The sequence below is a fragment of the Ambystoma mexicanum genome, chromosome 11 (assembly GCF_040938575.1).
Source record: "Ambystoma mexicanum isolate Mex_15411 chromosome 11, UKY_AmexF1_1, whole genome shotgun sequence".
Taxonomy (NCBI): Eukaryota; Metazoa; Chordata; class Amphibia; order Caudata; family Ambystomatidae; genus Ambystoma; species Ambystoma mexicanum.
Genome location: NC_090934.1, coordinates 731,111,690 through 731,131,796, shown reverse-complemented (window position 1 = coordinate 731,131,796; position 20,107 = coordinate 731,111,690).

Here is a 20,107-nt window from a genome sequence, read left to right as displayed (position 1 = left end):
TCTGATCACCATCTTCAGATCACATCTTCCAAACTCTACCATTATTCTACATAGCACCAACATTAGCATCAAAATCATCACTATTTGCACAACCATAATTTCCATAAGACCTTGCCTTCCACATCATCATCATGCTCCACACCAACCAGACTCCACACCTCCCTAACTCCCCACTCCTGCTCACTTTCCACCCGTGTGTCACTTCCCACCCGTGTGTCACTTCCCACCCCTTGGCACTTCCCACCACATTTATTTCAGGACCATAATTTACACCTTCAACATCGTTTTCTCCTCCACCATCAAGCTCAACACCACCTTCACCTCCCAGCCCAACATCAGCTCTCACCCACCGTACCCTCATAATATCCTATCTCATTTCCGCTCCACCATTATGACCCCATTATGACCTACCAAATCATCTGCCTCAAACTGCCACTGTCACTTACAACTCCATCCTCACCCACACTGCAATCACACATCCCACAACTACCACTGTTCAACACCATCACCATGCCCCTCGTCTCCCATAGCCTGTCCACCATATGCTTCAACCCGACTCTTTCCCCTTGTTTCACTTGTCCCTCCCCCACTTCTCACATTCACCGCCAATAAACCTCTCCACCATCCTTCCTGCTTTACAAGACTACACAGAAAGCCTTGCAAATATAAACTCAGGACCATATTCCTGCTACACAAACTCACAAATGAAGTCGTAAATGCTACAAATAAAACCATCCCACACTGACACCCTGTAGTAGCTGAAGATCTCAGGCATGATCACTTTGATCAATGGAAATCACTCTTGTATAACTCAGAAATTAACTAACATGCACCAGTACGAACACCCAAGAGTCGAGGTGAGTACCATGACCCATTGAAACAACTCCCAGGTGACGCACAAATCAATAAACACCCAGGATTCTGGGATAACCTCAAAGCCAGGCCACCCTGTATCAACGACACCAAATTCACCATCCATTCTGAGGAGCTAGGAAATGGCGAAGCAACTTCCCCTGGGAACCTCCCTGAGATCAACTAAAGCAAATACAAGTACAGTATGTCTCACTGATAGAGAGCAGCAGCAGCAGCACCAAGAGGCTCTGAAAATGATAAATGTGTATTCATTTGAATACTGGCTTGCTTTAACACTAACAATTAACTAATAACTTTGCGGTGGATGGCAATGCCGGAAATTGGTACAATGTGTCTGAGTCACCGCTTTCATATCCAATACGGAAGCAGAGGAGGCAACTGGCAAAATTAAGAAGACAAGGCATTTCTCAACCTGCACATAAAGATAGCATTGAACAGGCATTGAATAATAATAATTTAGCTATGAATTCAACTTTGGTTGCAATGGTGAACAATAAAGTAAAAATTAAATGCTTGCGGAAGCGTGAAAATAGGAAAAAGAAAAGGCAATCTGCATTAAAGGGAACATTGACTAGTTGGTTGGTATCTGATGGCAATGCGGCTAAGGAAACATCTAATGAAATTGAAGATTTGTCTATTAGTGATACCTCAGTGCATAAAACTAAAGGAACAGCGGAGCATGTTGCAACCAAGGTCAAATCCAGAACCATTGCCTGTGATGGAACCGAGACGGTGGAGGAACCATTTAAAGAGATTAGACCTCCTCTTAATGATAGAAATGTCACCGTAAGAGAGAGCAAAGTCAGGCGCACAAAAAAAACCTTAAACAGAGCAGTACTATTAGATCTTTTTGCAAAGATCCCGGCATTGCAAATTTTAAAATCATGTGATTTCGATTTCGTCGAACCATCGAAACGACAGTTTGGAGCAATTACGTCTGTTCATTGTGTACTTCCTGTGACTGCTACTGTTATTCGCTCACAAGATGATTCAATGAACTTCTTGGGTTATGACTTAGATATTGCAATTTCTGCAGACTCTCACCCCCACCCATGTGAACAGTGTGGTGCCACTTAGGCCAAAGCTGTGACTACCCCACCAGTGCAGACAGAAACGACGTCAGAAACTCAAGCGGGTTGGAAATGGCTTAAGAAACTGTTGGGGCAGCTCGAGTTAGCTCAACCGTGAGAAATCAAGATAGTTTCCTGGAACACAACAGGACACTCGAATTTTTTTAAAGGTTGGTGGTTCTCTAGGTGTTCTAGTTAAATATCCGATATTTTTACTGCAGGAAACTTGTTTATTGAATGACTTCTATGTAGATACTCACTGTATTTTCCAATGTCAAGCTAAAAAAGGTATGATAGGCCGACCTTTTGGAGGATTACTAATGGGAATTTGCCATGACTTTCATGCTAGTGAATTGCCAACTGTCCCTACTAATGATAATGTGTTAGTTGTCCAAATGAGAGCCAAAGTTGGGGCATATACTCCAAATATCCTAATTATTAATATCTATGACCCACCATCGAAAGATTGTACGGCTAATATTCTTGATAAACTTGACATGGTTTTAACAAGTTGGCTAATGGTTGAGGGAAACGATATTGTCATACTTGGTGGTGATCTGTACCTGCAAATAAATATGATGCCTTGTGCATGCAGTCATATACTGCTCTTAACTGGTCTCTAGAGCGCTCTACTTGTGGGAGATTTAAGATGATTAAAAGAATTTTTAAAAATAAATCTTATCTAAAAGATTGGGAAGTACATTTTATCCACATGAGTCAGTGGTTGAAGTGTACGAAAAGAAGGAGTGGAACTATGTTCCCTACTAGCCTGAACCGCTCCCCACAGACCTCATCACTGCAGCCCCTTCCATGCACAATAAAACCCCCAAAACACATGTGCCTGCTCTTTAAGGAAACGTCCTGTGCAGTGCAGTGTACTGAAAGTGCTGCAAGTTTCAACTTCTTCCTACACTTTTATTTTAAAACGAAACCGTTCCGGAATGGTTTCTTTTTTTAAAAAAAGTATAAGAACGGTAAAACTTGATTAAAAGAAGTAGAGGAGCACCGCTCCCGACCGCTCCCGCCCCTTCGACCACTGACATGAGAGGCCTTAGAAACTACGTGTATCTTGAGGGCAGTGTTTATAAGTACGTTCGTCCCCAGATGAACCTGGTTAGATGCTCCTGTTCTGATGTCCGCAGATTTCGACTTCTGATGCAGATTAATCTTTTACCGGTCAGAGCCATATACGGATCGCAATGGAAATTGGCTCCTAACCAACGGATGTGTCGCATATGTGAAGTTAGGAGTAATCTAGAGACTGTACGCCACATTTTAACGGAGTGCCCTAAGATGCAGTACCTTTATAGGAGTTGGTACAGTCACTACTACTATCACTTCGACTCAGTACCAACTGTCCATTTTTGGAACATGTGTTTAAACACTCCGTCTGAATCTATGGTCATTGCTATGTATAATGTATGGTCTGTAGCACTGGTCATGTTTAAATCTGAAACTATAATTTAAAGTATTGCGGTCAACAGTTGCTATTAATCATGAATGTTTTATGATAAATTGGAAATTGCATATCAATGTTAGAGAAGTCTGTTCGTTTTAGATGAGATAATTAATGAATTAGAGTTTTTAAATATGATTATACGGACATAGGAAAGTATATATTAGGTTGATTGTAGTAAGTCATATTTTTTTTAAGATGATTTGATAATGTGAAGAAATTTGAGGTGAATTGCATAATACATTTAATTTTATGTATATGTTGATGAATTTGTATTTTTACTGTTGTAAAAGTTCAATTGAACTAAAAACAACAATAAATAAACTAATATTGCCAAGGGAGAGGACACTCAAAAGTTAGCATTCATTATAGGTGGGGTCAGAGGGTCCTGAGCTGAGCCCAGGTCTCTGCACCATCCCACTACCTGGGAGCTTCCTTTTTCTCGTCCACTACCAATATTGTGAAATAGGTCCTTCATGATTCGCTTGTTTCAAGGAGGAGCCTGTTGTCAATGTCATGTGGGTCTGGGAAAGCTTCTCTTCCTTCTATGTGTCTGGGAATAATGGAAATATTAATGTAAGGAGGGTGGTGAAGTGGGACAGGGCTACCACTGTCATTGCTGGCAGTCTCAGCAACAAAGTTGGAAAGAGAAAGGGGACTGAACGCCTTTTTCACACTGCAGTAGTGTCTAACTTTGGAGTGGCACTGCCGACGCATTTCTCCCTTTCAGAAAAATACTCGATGAAGGGGGTGTGACCATGCAGTGACGCCAGGCTCGGACTGGCTTATAGGGCAATAGGGCAAATCCCGAAACTAACAATGCAAAATGCTAGTGTGGGCTAGTGTTTTTGGTCAACGTGGGCCACTTTTTTGGCCATACTGGGCCAGTAAAATGAGTTACTTCACTATGCGGCTAGTAGTTCTGACCATTGTTGCTGAATAAATATTCGTTAAATTACCCAATTTGCATCACATTTGATCAAAAAACTCCCCATTGGGTGCTATTCAAACAGTCTGTTACAAAAGGTTTGGATTGCCATTCGCAACTGTGGGCCACTTTTTCATTGGCCCCTCTTTAGGCCTTTCTCCCTCTATCCAGGTGCCTCAGGTCTAAGGCTGCTGCATTTACTGTTGTAGCCCTGTATCTTTGCGTCCCAAATCAAAGAGTTATTTCATTTACTGTTGTGCCCCCTCATTAGGCCTTTCTCCATCTATCCAGGCGCCCAGGTCTGAGGTTGCTGCGATTACTGTTAGGCCTTCCTCCCTCTATCCAGGTGGCTCAGGTCTAAGATTGCTGCATTTAATGTTGTAGCCCTGTATCCAGGTGCTCCAAACCAAAGAGTTATTGCATTGACTGTTGTGCACTCTCATTAGGCCTTTCTTCCTCTATCCAGGTGCTCCAGGTCTAATGTCACTGCATGTACTGTTGTAGCCCTCCATTCAGGTGTCCCAAATCAAAGAGTTATTGCATTGACTGGTGTGCCCTCATTAGGCCTTTCTCCCCCTATCCAGGTGCCCGAGGTCTAAGCTTTCTGCATTTACTGTTGTAGCCCTCCATCCAGGTGTCCCAAATCAAAGAGTCATTGCATTGACTGTTGTGCCCCTTCGTTAGGCATTTCTCCCTCTATCCAGGTGCCCCAGGTCTAAGGTTGCTGCATTTACTTTTGTGACCCTCTATCCAGGTGACCCAGATTGAATGGTTGTTGTTGTTGTTACCCTCACCTCGTCTCTGCGGAGGTGTTGGGGCACGGTTGCAGCCCTCCCTGGAATGTGATCACCCCCGTCGGATCTCTCCCGCTGCGGATAGGCTGTGGACTGCGACAATTGCTGACTCTGCTCCTGCGTGAATATGAGAAAAGGTGAGTGCGCTGCTCAGTGCTATGGTACCTCTCAAACCCTCTAACCAAGGTGCGATTTCTGTGGGCATGTACCGGCCCATAGGTCTCATCTGGTATTTATTGATGGTGAGTTCTCCGTCCTGCCACTTCTGGCAGGGGCGCTTGTTGATGGGATCTAATTCCTTCACTGATCCCTGCTGAGTAACAGTCCAGTCCAGCTGCATTTATTCTTCCCTTGATTGGTAGTGTTTCTCAATGTCTCTTATCTTTTCCTCTTTCTGTTTTTCCCCTTTCCGCATTCTGTCTGGTATTATTGCTCTGGATTTTGTTATTTTCTGAATAACGTTTTCTCTTCTGCTTTCTTCCCAATAGATGGAATTGTGACTCAACAGCAGCGGTGGAGGTGCGGAACGTGGCCAGGGGGAAGATAGATGAAACCGCAATGCCCAACAACAGGTGAGTGACGGTTTAAGGGAAAGCGCGAGATGGAATGGGAGTGCAACCTTAAACTCAATGGCCCTCATTACAACACCGGCGCTAAACCATGGCGCTGTTAGCACCGTGGTTGGTGCCGGTGTTGTAACGAGTCCGCCATGGTAAAATGGGGAAATACCGCCCCATTCCAAGGTTGGCGGGGCGGTATTTCCCCATTCACCATGGCTTTCCCCATTCCCATTTTTGCCCCTTAGGGCTCAATGGGAATGGGGAAGGCGGCAATTACGGTACCGCAAATTGCGGTACCGTAATTGCCTGCGAGGTCGCTTTGCGGGTCCCTACTTTAACGGCTGGTCCAGACCAGCTGTTCAGGTCGGGTCCCGCAAAGGGACCTCGTAGTAAGGCGCTAAGTGGTTAACGGCGCTGCAGCCTTTTATGGCGCCGTTAACCACTTAGCGCCTGGGTCGTAATGAGGCCCAATGTCTTTTTAATGTCTAACCTTGCTTTTGGCTTTTTCTTACAGGTTCTGCAGTCGCGGACGAAACGCGTAGTGCTGCAGTGTTAAGAAGACAAATTCAGCGTCCCTGAAGTCTTGAAGGTGAGCTGCGGTGTCAAGATGAAGAGTTCCGCGCTCCAAAAGGTTTGAAGGTGAGCTGCGGTGCCAAGATGAAGAGTTTGGCGCTCCGGAAGATGTGAAGAAGACGTTCACAAGTGAGAGCTGATTCCCCGGATGGTGAGTATGGAGGGAGGAAGCAGGATTTCCAAGGTAAGTTCAGATCCCAGGTGACAGTGAGAGTTACGCTTCATGGATGTGCAGACTAACGCGAAACGTCTGCCTCGTGGATTGGAGCAGTTTATATTGCTGTGAGCGTGGGCACACCCACTAGGCCTGGCTTGCCTGCCACATCCTGCCACTCCTAGTGAGTCAGCACGTGCAAGGCAACCCGGTAAATAGCAGCCCCACCCCAGAGTACATGTGGGGCTGCTTTAAGTGATGAAAGGGTCCATGTTAATTGCACCTTGCACCCGGAATGAGGTGCTATGCCTACAATAAAAGCATTTTATCCCCAATAAATGTTTCTTGTTGTCTGTTATTTATGCACCTGGCACCAAAGGCGCCAGGACTGTGTCCAACCGGGCCCTGTCTGTGCTCTTGGCCCAATGACCATGACAGTTGTGCTGACTGTTGGGCCCAGCTTTGAGCCTTTAGCTGGCATCCTAGGTCTAGGGTTGCTGCATTTACTGCTCTGGCTCTCTACCCAGGAGTGCCAATCGGAGTGTTACTGCATAGACTGCTGGGCCACCTCCTTAGGCCCCTCTCTCTCTGTCCAGGTGTCCAATTCGAGGCGTGACTGCATTGACTGTTGTGCCCCTCTCTAAGCGCCTCTCTCTCTGCCCAGGTGTTCAATTCTAGGTGGGACTGCACTGACAGTTGTGGCCCCTCCTTAGGCCCCTCTCCCTCTACCCAGGTGTCCCAATTCTAGGTGTGACTGCATTGACTGTTGTGGTCCTTCCTTAGGCCCCTCTCCCTCTGTCCAGGTATCCAATTTTAGGTGCAATTGCATTGACTATTGTTCCACCTCTTTAGGCCCTCTCCCTCTATCCAGGTGTCCCGAGTCTAGTCGTTACTGCATTGACTGTTCTACCCCCTCTTTAGGTCCCTCTACCCGTGTCCAGGTGTCCCATGCCTAGGTGTGACTGAATTTTCCTTGTGCCTTTAGACACCTCCTCCTCAATCCAGTTGTGCCAAGTCTGGGTGTTACTGCATTGACTGTTGGACCCCACACAATCCCTGGTAGCCAAGGTACAGGTGCACTTGAGCAGTCGCTGTGTCTCCAACCAGAAACTTCCATCCACCGCTGGTTTTTACATTCGGAGCCAGAAAGAAAAAGACCACTAAAACAAATGAACAGTGAGGGTTTACTACCCCTGGTTCAACTACCGCAAACAAAGGACCCCCAAGATAAATAACAAAACCACATAGGCACCAGTAAGGAAAGAGCAATAAACAAACCGAACCACAAAGGCCTTTCAATCGAGGTCTCAACTATCCACAACCTCACCAACTACAAGCAACCACTAACCACAAACAGAAAAGCCTAAACCCCAAGGATCAGGAAACACACCAATCCGAAGAAGACGTCCACTGTACCCAAAACCAAAACACCATGCCTTGTCACAAGAAAGACAAAGAAGCCAGCACAGAAAACAGAAATAAGAAGAAAACCACTCAGGATGCTGCCGACCAGCATGATCCCACAACTCCCAGTAACTGAATTTAAAAAAGCCCAGATGGCCCGTGGAGACATACAAAGAACAGAGCAAAGACAGACTACATCACTCTGTACCGCTCAACATATAACTGCATGGTAAGCAAAAACGCACCAGCAACAATGAACCGATAGGCAATAAGTGTTACGAATACAGACCCCATCAGGACACTGAACACAACAATTAATAAACCATCACAACCAGGTCTACACCTTGGACAATACCCCAACCAGAATCAGGGACAAAATGGAATCCATCACCCTCTACACGCCCTACATCACCAAAGACTGGAACAACAGATGGGTACCTGCACAATTCACCACCTGGAAGGAAACAAAACCAACCAACCCTGCCATAAACCTTATATGTCTACTCAATGATGAGACTGATCACCAAAGAACCACACCGCCCAACAGGTTCAACCAGGAAAATTCCACCAGCAATGGAAACCATACCGACAACAAACCAGACCAAACAAACAATGCAAACAACAACCAGAAACGAAAATCAAACAAACTACACTACAGCTATCTCACCATTAGACACATGGCAAAACACTCAACAGAAATCCGTGATCTATTAAGCGAAGGAGCAGCAGGCATGCTCTTTCTTACAGAAACATGGTTATCAGACAACTATAAAGCCATCGTGAATGAAGCAATACTGGACATTTATAAATTGATACACACCAACAGAGAAAAACGAAGAGGAGGCAGAATCGCAATCATTCACAAAGAACACACCCAAGAATCTCAAATCATCACAACAAAACCAGAAGACTGTGAATCTCTCCTCATCAAGACAGAACTCAGCAACCAAATCAACATAGCATTCCTCCTGATCTACAGACCACCTTTTTACAACCTCAACTTTGCAACAAACTAGTGAACACGGCCTCCATTTTATCAACCTACCACGACACCTAGTCATACTGGGAGACTTCAACATCTGGTTCGAAATTAGAAAACAAACCCACAGCAAACTCACTCTGCGCACTCCTAGAAATGTTACATTTCAAGCAAATAGTAAATGGATCCACCCACAGCCCCGGACACATCCTGGATACATGTTTCTGCAGGGAAGGAATATGCGCATCCGCACCACTCACACCAACGTTATGGAGCGACTACTACTCAATACTATTCTACATCACATCCCAAACCCGCCTACTGGCCAGAAAGGAAATACTCCATACCAGCAAGAAAAGAAACTGGAAGAACCTGGACCTAGAGGCCCTAACAAACCTTCTAGACTCATCCCACCCAAGCGAAACAGAACCCACCAAAACAACCATAGACACAGCAGAAGACACACTCAACAATTGGATCACTGAGGCCCTTGACCTACTGGCACAAGCGAACACATTGGAAGCAACACCAAAAAAACTGCCAGCAATATGGTTCACATAAGAACAGAAAGAACTAAAAAAAGAATGCTAAATGGAAAATAAATGGGGAGAACAATACACCCGACGAGACAAAATAAAATACCAAAGACAACTACAACTATGCAAATCAACAGTCCTCAAACCAAAAAAAGTACTACTACACCACAAGAATAGAATCGGCAAACAATCCACAGAAGGAACTCTTCAAAATCATCAAAGAGATAAAAAAAAGTTCTTCCTGCAAGAATTCCATCCTCCCAACACAAGCACTTTGTTACAACATCACCAATCACCTCAGATCAAAAATAGATCAAACCCAGGAGACCATCAACCTAGTCTGAGCAAATACAACCATGACTGACGCACTACAGACACTGGGCAAAACACAGATTACAGCAAAACTCACCTGCCTAAAACCAATCAGAGAAGACACCTTTGCCACACTGATCAAGGATACCAACCTTGCAGGATCCCCAAGGGACCCCTCACATCTTCAAAAGAATCCTCAACCATAGATCCCCAGCGACACTCTTCAGGAACCTAATGAATCTATCACTCAAAAGAGGGCGTCTTGCTTCAAATCAGCATATATTAAACCACTGATAAAAAGGAATCAGAAAGCACAGAAGACCCAAGCAACTACAGGCCAATATCCAACCTGCCCTACCCATCAAAGATCCTGGAGAACAACGTGTACAAAATTCTTCTTAAATATATCCAAACAAACGGAATACTCAACCGGTCACAAGTCGGCTTCAGACCAATGAGAGGAACAGAATCAGCACTCATATCGATAAGGGACGATCTGAAAATAAACGCAGACGATGCCCAATCGGCCCTTATACTATTGGACATAGCAGCATTTGACAGGATCAGCCACGTAACACTAATAAATAGATTGATAGAATGTGGCAGACAGGAGTCCGCACTTAAGTGGCTTACCTCATTCCTAACAAATGGAACCAAAAGAGCCTACCACCGTTCACCTCAAACACCAAAGATATATCCTGCGGAGTCCCACAGGGATCAAGCTTGTCTCCTCTGCTTTTCAACATCTACATGTGCCCACTGATGAAAATAATTCGAACCCACATACTTACTGCCTACAACTACGCAGACGGCGCACAAATGATTGTGAAAACAAACAGAACCCAGGAACAAAATAACAGCCTCAACAACTCGGTCAGAGACATCTACAATTGGATGACAACAAACAACCTTAAACCGAACCCAGCAAAAATGCAAATAATGCTCTTGCCCGCAGGATTCGACAGAGGGAACCCACAACTGGACTGGCCGAGCGGCATGGGAACGCAACCAGAAACAACCGACGTAGAAAATAACCTAGGAATACTCATGGACAAGAGACTATCCCTGGAACCGCAAGTCAATGCAATCGCCAAAAAATATTTCTTACTCCAGTGACTGCTAAGAGGATTACTCACCTAACTCTCCTCCCCCCACAGAACCCTCACAATCATATCCCTGATACTCACTAGAATTGACTACACAAACAGCCTCTACCTAGGAATGCTGTGAAGACTTAGCAGTCACATAAGGGCAAGCTTCTCGCATACACAACAAGAAGAGTAGAAACAGGATGAGTAGAAAGATGACTGCAAGTCAATCACAGATGAAACATGGGATATAGCAGTGCAAGCTTGCATCATAAATACAACTGGTGTAGTTGATCAGCAGCAGGGAAAGCTTGACTCACGCACACAGCACAAGTGCAGTATAGGCAGCACAGTTCTTCAACACACACAATGGGCACATCAAGGGTTATCGTAATGCATGCTTTTATTGCACACAATGTAGAGACATCGTCAGCAAATTAAGTCCCTGTTCTTGCATTCAGAAGACAGTAGAAAGGCAAGGTTTCTTCACACAAAGACCAGGTATAGTGTGGAAAGCAGCAGTCCAACCTCCCACGCACAGGCCGCAGGTATGGGCAGGGCCAGACCTTTTTATGTATTTGACAAGAGGAGTGATGTAAAGAACCAGATGCCTTTGTTATGTAGACGTCACCATGAGAACGTGGTGACAATAAACACTGCAGTGCAGTGGTGGGCTAACACAGGACCTGTGTGGACGTGTGTTTGTGCGGCACAGTGTGTGTTCCACATACTGGCTCAGGGCCCTCCCCACTATGGGCCGGAGCACCGGTAATCACCAGAGGCACGAGCTAACAGCCTTCAGCGTATTATTGGTATGAAAATGCACAGAGAGTGATATAGAAGTGGGGAAAATGTCCTGGTTGAGGTGTTGGTGATGTGGAAAAAGCACTGTGAGAAAAGCAGAGGTGCAGGAAATGCAACAGGGTTAAAGGATGTGCAGATGAAGGAAAGGAATCTGAGGGAATAATATGCTGTGGCTGACAAAGAAGGCCCCAGTGCAAAGTGCGGGTGGGTTATTCGTAGGTGCTGGGGGAAAACCGGTGATAATGGGTCACATACACCCTATACCAATTCATGACAAAAACACTGACCTATTTTTTTTTTGTCTTTCTCAACTTCCTTTAGATGGACTATGGCCTTGAGGGTAATGTAGAGGGTAGGACTGATTCCTGGGAGATAAGATAATGTATGTGGATGGAAAGCCTTGAAATTATAGCATGCTATATGTACGGCAGGTGTACTGAGGCCAAGTGAGAGCAAAGAAAGCCCTGGGAAAGGGTACCTTCTATGCGGGTACCATCTTGCACAGTGACAGTAATCTATCCCAGGTATCCAAGCTCTTAGGCCAAAGATTACCAAATGACAGACAGACTGCATGCATGAGGAAAAGTAAAAACAAAACATGCAATGCTCTTTTAAAGAGTGAGGTCTCAGAGGAGCTGCCAGTTTTTAGTCAGGCAGAACATAACTGGTTTTCAATTGTTTCAGTTCTCCTCAGCCCTTCAACCACATTATACACAGCCTCATCTTTCATCGACACCCCTTTTTTTAACGGGTGTTTTAAGAAATGTGTTTGCTGAAAAAACAAGTGAACATTTTTTGGGGGGTAGAAAAGGGTATATAAAGTGTTTGAGCGGCCAGGAATAACCCAAAATAGGTACAGGACGGGGGGATTAGGGGGTACTCCCCACCCCCACAAAATAATTAAAAGAAAAATTCAATTTGTTTTTTCGGCAACATTTTTTTGTAAAAACACATGTGGAAAAAACGAGTGTCGATGAAATGACATAGAACCATTTAAACAGGCCTTTCGCTCGGGACGTAGCCCCAACCAAACAAAGGTTTGAATGCTCATTCTACAGCGTCCTCTAATTATATATATAATAGTCTTAGGATGTCTGTGTATTTGTGAATTGAGCATGTGAATAACAGCCCTTAGCGGTGATAGGATACATGATCTTCGCAGTGCCCTTGGATGCCTGTGTATTGACTAATGTTGCAGCCATTTTATCCTCACATCCAGGGCCTCATCACGAGTTGGGCGGTAACGCCAGCGCTGTTAGCGCTGGCGTAAATAGCCCTACCGCCAAACCCCCGGCGCTAATAGCGCCGGATCACGGGTTTGGCGGAACGGGTATTGCCCATTCCCCACTGAGCCCATTCGGGAATTCCCCATTCCCCATTGGGCTCAATGGGGAATTTTCGCGCTCTTACCGCTGGCGGATTTCCCGAGCTGGGGGGAAATCTGCCAAACCCGTGATTTGGCGGACCCTTAAATGCAACGGTAATAGCGCTACCACCGCATTTAAGGGTTACCGCCAAACTCGTGATGAGGCCCTCAGTGTCTATGTATATAGTGCAATATTGCAAACATTTTAATGTTAGGTTGGTTATGTGTTGCGAAAAGTGAATGAGCACCAAGACTAGTGTGCACTATGTACTATGAAACAATTATACTGATTCAGACAAAATCAGAATTTGGATGTATGTATAAAGTAGATGAAACATCTCTCACTCCACTGGCAGCCGCGGGCTGGGCCCCTGCCTGAGTTGCAGCACAGTCTCATTGCAAGCATGGCTGTCAGTTCCCAAATGCACAGACATCCTACGAAAATTATAGTGTTAAAATGGTTACTCTAGGTATTGTAATGTGCGTTGCTCAGTAAGAAAAGTGCAAAATTCTGGCTATGACTAAAATGAATGAATGACATTTGTATAAGGGACAACACGCCGAAAGGTCTCAGTGCGCACTGAAGTAGTGATGCTGGGGGGGGGATAAAAAGGCAAACCAGAGAATGAAACCACAGAACTACAAAGCCTTAATCCTCGGAGCTGAAGAGAAAGGTTTTGATGGCTTTCTTGAAGTGACTCAGGTCAGGAACATATTCTTGAAGTGATCATTAGAAATGAACACTGTAAAACTAAAAAAAACAGTCAGTTTGCAATGTTATTACAATGAAATGATTTCCTTTTTTCTCTGTCTGGTTGCGCAGCTATCGGCATTGGCTGGGGTGACTTTTGCAAATGCACACCTGCAACGCGACTCTGTCCAAATAGAAAGGGAAAGAGCTATAGCTCTATTCAGTAAAAGATTAAAAAAAGAAGCCAACCAAATATGCATTCATGTATTCATAGTAGGACATTTTATAGTGCAGCACACACCAACAAATGGTTTATTTCTGCTAGGAAGAGACATTAGAACGAGGAAGGCTGACAGAGACAGAAAGATGTAAATTGTTCAAAACCTTGTGGAAGGCCAGGACCCAGATTATCTCATCTTTTCAACAGTTGGAAATTGTGTAAATGCACCCCGGAGGGTTTTTGGTGCGTGTATAATATGCAAGGGATGAAACACGTTTCCATATTATATAAAGATATTTGCACTGGAGCGGAAATTGTGATTTGTGTACTATGCAGCCAACATATTGTTGCCTCAAACAAAATCTCGCCTTTCACATTGGAAAAGGAAGCAACATTTGTGTTTGCTTGTTATTTCCTAAACAGACATAAAAAAAAAACCAGTGTGCGAGTTTAGTTTTCTTGGCTTGTTCAAGGCGTTAGGTAGTGACGTCCTAGCCAAACTGGGTTTTCCTCTGCTCCCTATCATATTGGCAACACTCTACTCCAATGCTAAAATACAGATCATGGCAACGCCTGCTTACTCCGCCACCTCCGACACAAGCAGCCAACCTGGTGCTAAGTGAATTTGCTCAGTTTGAAGCACTGGTGCAGATATTGGCTAATCTGGCCCCAGGTGCTCTTGAAAATGCCCGACAACTGGAGGAGCAGAGTTCCAGAAATGTGCTGCTGCTAAAATGGAGAAGGCACAGCCACAAGTCCTGGCATTGTTATGTGGGATTAAGCAAAGTGGACTAATGCAGTGGGGTCTCAAGTTTCCCATTTGTGAATGAGGTTTGAGCATCCTAGTTGCTTGAAGGCTTGGGGGACAATGCAAAGTTTCATCTGAATTCTTTCAGGGACTGGGACTCTATGGTGGAAAGTGAACAATTGAAGTTGCGGTTGAAATGTAAGGAATCCCGGGACTAGGCTGGCAGAAATATGTCGTACTCTTTCAGTTTGGAGATGGCAGAGATGGGGCGATTGACATATAAGCAGTTCCCATAGCCGAAACTAGAGCAGATAAAGGTATTTGCAATTGTAACTTCATCCAGGGGCAAAAGGTAACGCAGATCCGTTCAAGGGACATGGATGGGAGAAACACGAGTCAATCATATGGTTGAGTTGGGCAGAGAGTGCAAAGTGGTCGTCGAGCTAGGCAATACGGGCCTGATTTACAACACACTTTTCAATGGGATTGCGCCATTGTAAGATGTGTTTGTAAATCAGCCCCCATGGCTCTTAATCTTAGAGGAAGGGTAGGAATACTTAACAAATAGCAGTCAGTACGAGAATAATGAGCCATATTGTTTTGCTCTTGCCACTGCTGAGTTTATTCCACCTGCAAATGGATCTGTGAATGAGTGGTGTGCATGCAGTGTGTGAATCAGGGGACTGTAAAGATGAGACTGGAGAGTCTTTGGAGCAAGAGCGGGGAGGGATGCAATAACAAGCAGCTGCTGAGGATAGAGGATGTATCTGCTTGTTGAAAAGGTGTTGCAAAGCAATGAAGATTGCCCAGGCTTACAGCGCAGGTCAGTCTTGTAAGCCTGAGCAATCTTCATTCTATGTCTGGACAGGAGGCGAGCATTATGCTTGTTCAAAGCTTGCTACCACCCTATTCGTTATATCTGAAACAGGCTTGAAATACAATGTCTTAAAGGTCGACTCAGAAGATCAATCATCTGATTTCATAATGTCCTGTAATGAAACCCCGGCAGCAAAAGCTCTAGATGCCATCGCCCCTCTAGCTGAAAACTGACAAGTCAATACCAGCCCACTGCTTCACCTCTCTAACCCATCTAGCAATAGTGGCTGTCGCTACGGCGTGGTGGGGTTTTCTATGCGCTACAAGCAGTTGTGTTACACCCTGTGGTCTAAGCTGCGCTGTGTCTCTTCATAATCCTTTATACACTGCGCTACGCATATTTTTCTATTCTCTGTGAAGTAAGGCTAGGAGATGACCCTCGAGTCGCTCTTTGTTCTTTTAGCTATGCTGAAGGCTACTCCTTCTGGAAAAAATGTTTTCCTATCTATCTCCAGGGCCTTGACATCTGACACTCTCAGACCAGCTGCTAAACATAGCAGCATCGCAAGTTTCCCCGACAGCTGGGAATGGGAAAGACTATAATTTTCTGACCACCTGAGGAATAGACTAAATACGTCTCTGATGTCCCACAACACTGCGTACTTAAGCTCTGGCGGCCTCCTCAACTTTACTCCCTTAAGGAGTTGCACGACCGCAGGGTATCCCCCTAACGGAACTCCCTCTACCTTGTTGTGTCCTGCAGAAACTGCTGACCTGTAGATTCACAGGGTCTCATATGCGCATCCCTCTGTGAATCTGTTAGCCAAGAAATTGAGGACATGCACTACAGGTGCCGAAACAGGATCTAGACCATGGTCCGAGCATCATTGCGTCCACCGGTCCAAAGCGGCACCATAGCTCCTAATAGAGGAAGGCGCCCAGGAGTCTCTGATACAGTCTGCAGCGAGCTGAGAAATGCCTGGCAACTCCCATCACTTCCTGAAACCCTGCAGGCTCTCAAGTGCAGGATGCACGCTTCTATCAACGGGTGAGGCTGGCTGGTCGGGTTCAGCAGAAGGTCCTGCCGATGAGGCACTATCCTCGAAAAATCCAAAGAAAGTTCCATCACTACTGGAAACCAGGGCTGAGATATCCAAAATGATAGAATCATTACTAATTCTGCTCCCTCTCTGCAGACCTTTGATAATGTTCTTGTGATCATGATGAAGGGCGGAAAATCATAATGTACTTCTCCGCCCCAGGGGTTCAGAAAGGCATCCGTCCCTGCTGCTCCCGGGTCTATCCTCCAGTTGAAGTACTTGTGCGTATGCGCGTTCAGTCTGGATGCAAATAGATCAGTGTCTAAGGGATCCCAAATCTCTTGCAACTGTCTGAATATCTGGGGATGCAGTCTCCAATCGCTGGAGTCCACTAGGAACCGGGAGTTCCAGTCTGCCACTGTGTTCTGAATGCCTGGTAGGTACTCTGCTGCTACTGCGATCTGATGCTGTTGGCAATAATGCCAAAAGTCCTTTGCTAGCTCTGCTAGCATTTTGGACCGGGTGCCTCCCAATTTGTTTATGTAACGAACGGCCGAGCTGTTGTCCATCTTGAGCAAAACACAACATCTGACCTCGTCTTTTGTGAAGGCCTGTACCACGAATTAACCCGCCAGGAGCTCGAGACAGTTTATATGTAATCTCAATTCTTCCATTTCCCTCCGGTTTCGGCTTGGTCACATCTGGCTCCCCAGCCTGCCCTGCTTGCATCAGACGCTATCACTATGTCTGGGGTGTCGCCGAAAATCACTCCACTGTTCCAGGCCTCCATATTCTGAAGCCACCAATGCAGTTTGGTAAGCGTCTCTTCGTCTAGCTTGGCCAATTGGTGGTAACCCACTCCACCATGAAGATGTTTGATCTTGCGCCTTTGAAGGGCTGGGAAATATCACCTGAATCGAGGCTACAAGCAGCCCCACTATCCTGGCTAGACTCCGAAGCAAAATATCCTTCTTCGCTATCACCAATCTGAGCTCCCTTTTGATCGCTCTCACTTTGTGCCCGGGAAGCTCGAAAACCGCCTTTAAGGTATCTATTGTAAAACGCAGAAATTCTATCCTCTGTACTGGCTGAAGCTGAGATGTGTCTAGATTGAAGACAAAGCCCAGAGAGGATAATTGATTGAATATCCAACGAACATCCCTGGTGAGTGATACCTTGTCTGGAGCCATTACCAGAATGTCATATAAATAAATGATAATTCGAATTCCTCTCTCTCTTATAGCCGTGGCCACTGGCTTCATTATTTTGGTAAATGCCCAGGGGGCAGATGCTGGGCCGAATGGAAGACACGAGAAGTGCCATATCTCTCCATTCCATTGGAAACGGAGAAATCTCCTATGCGCTGTCGCTATCAGTATTGCTAGGTATGCGTCCTTGAGGTCTAGCCATGCTAGCCAATCCCCTATACTCAGAGGGTCCATGAGCAGGTGAATACCTTCCATTTTGAAATGATTTAGACCAGCCATTTGTTGAAGTTCCTCAAATTTATCAAACTTATCTTTTCTCCCCTGTGAACAAAGAAAATATTGCTGAGGAAGCCTGCTCCTCCCTGAGTGTCACGCTCTATCGCATTCTTGCGAACTAACTTGTGGAGTTCGCTCTGCAATAACGTCTCCTCCTCCCGCTGCATGACTATAGGTCGCGGCTCTACTCTCTGAATGGGATCGCCTACGCACTCTAATCGCAGCCCTGCTATCCCTTGGAGAACCCATGCATCGTTTGATTGCTCTCGCCACTCGTTCAAAAAGCGCAGGGCCTGTAGGCCCCTCTTCCTCTACGACCTCTGGGAAACCTTGATCTGATGGGAAAGAAGGTGTCCTGCTGTTTTCCTTCCCAATACTGGGCGAGGGGCCCCTGGGGTCTGCATTGAAAGTTGTAGTGACCAGACGAGCGACCCCGGTGGCGTCCAGTCCCTGCAAAAACTCAGCCTGGAAATATTCTCATGATGGTGCTCTGTGCCTTTTCCAGTGCCGAGTAAGTGCTGATGAACTGCGACATCTCCTTTGCAAAGGCTTCTCCAAACAGCAGCCCTTTGGCGCTCTCCCCTGCTTCGTAGAAGGCTAGATCAGAGAGTTTTCCGTCAATTTTCAATAAAACCCCCCTTCTTCTCTCTGACAAGAGGGCGCAGCTGGCATTGCCCGAAAGGCAGACTGCCCGTTGGGCCCAGTTGCCCAATGCTTGGGCATCGACTAGTGTTCCTGTGTCTTTGGCCTTTTCCGCTAAATCCATTATTTTCGCCAAATGTCCGGCCATATCCAGGACCTTAACTTGTCAGCCCCTCCAGGTGCGGTCTACACTTTCTGATGTCTCTCGCTGCTTTAGTAACAAAGGTGACCATCTTTGGGTAGAGGTCCGGTGTCTCTGCCAGCTTGCCTGGCAGCTCTGGCCATGGGTACTCTGATCTCATCCGGGATCGCACCTCCATATCTAGGGGCTTCCGGATGTGTTGAGCCATATACAGAGTGACTCTGGGCAAAGGGCCCCATTCTGACGACTTAGGGTGTCTTATTGCTTCAGGTTCAAATATCTCCCCTGTATCGTCCTCTTCCTCTGGGACGGCGCTCTCTTAATGTGCTCTTTCTCCATCTCCTCCTCTTCTCCACCTTCATCACCGGGCGAGTAGCCCTCGTCATTGTCATCTGCATTGTTCACCTCTGGGGCAGGGGGTCTGTCATGGCATTCTGCCGTTTTCGCAAGGAAGGCCTTCTTCGGTCTGGCGACAGTGTCGTTGTCTCTATGGTGAACATTGTTTACCCTCTTCTCTTTGCTCGAGGGGGGTCAAAGAGTCTTTGCTCTTCCGAACCACTTTACACCCCTTCTTTTCAAACCCCCTTTAAGGGTGTCCAGCTGACGTGCCTTCTCCCGGGCTATCTGCCGGTCTTTTTCTTGAAGCTAGCTGCTCTCTTTGTTCAGACATCATCGATTTCCAGCATGTCTTTACTACCTGTAATGCCTATTATGTAATGTTTTTTGCAACATCATCGATTCCACATTGTCTTTACTATCTGTAATGCCTATTATGTAATGCTTTTTGCAACTTTGTAACCTTGACAAGCGCCTGGATGCCCCAGGGCCAGGTGGCGCTATACAAATAATAAACTAAACTAAACTAAATCTAGCCTCTATGCTAGGGGCTGTACCCCTTGGGAGACTGCTTGACATAAGGAGTCACCCAGCACTTTTTTTAAGCTAAGTGGCAACTCAGTTTCCTGTTGGAATGGCTCCTCCACCCATTTCTCCTCACTCCAGTCAGGAGTTGATGATTGGGATCCTGTAGGATCATAATGAGCCACTCTGACACTTTCCTGTGGTTGGCAGGGCCAACAATTGACAGTCAGCTGAGGTAATCTGGCTGTATTACATTCTTTTTGTTTTGTTCAGAAAGACCATACTGAATGTGTGTCCCGAGCCGCGATCTCTACGTGCTTTTCCAGCAGTTCATAATAGCCCAGGGGATGCCGGGAAGCTGAAATGCATCCCACTCCCCTGGGTCCTAGCATCCGCCGCCTTTGCCAGCTCGCCGTGTGATGCGTTTGAAAAACTACACGGAACGGGCCGGTGGCCTGATGCGAGCTTGTTCACTCGTTCACTTGTTCACTTATGAAGCTTAAGAAACAGGTGAAAGTTGCTAGCGCACGCTCACGTCTGTGCTTTTTTTCTGTGTGAAATGTTAT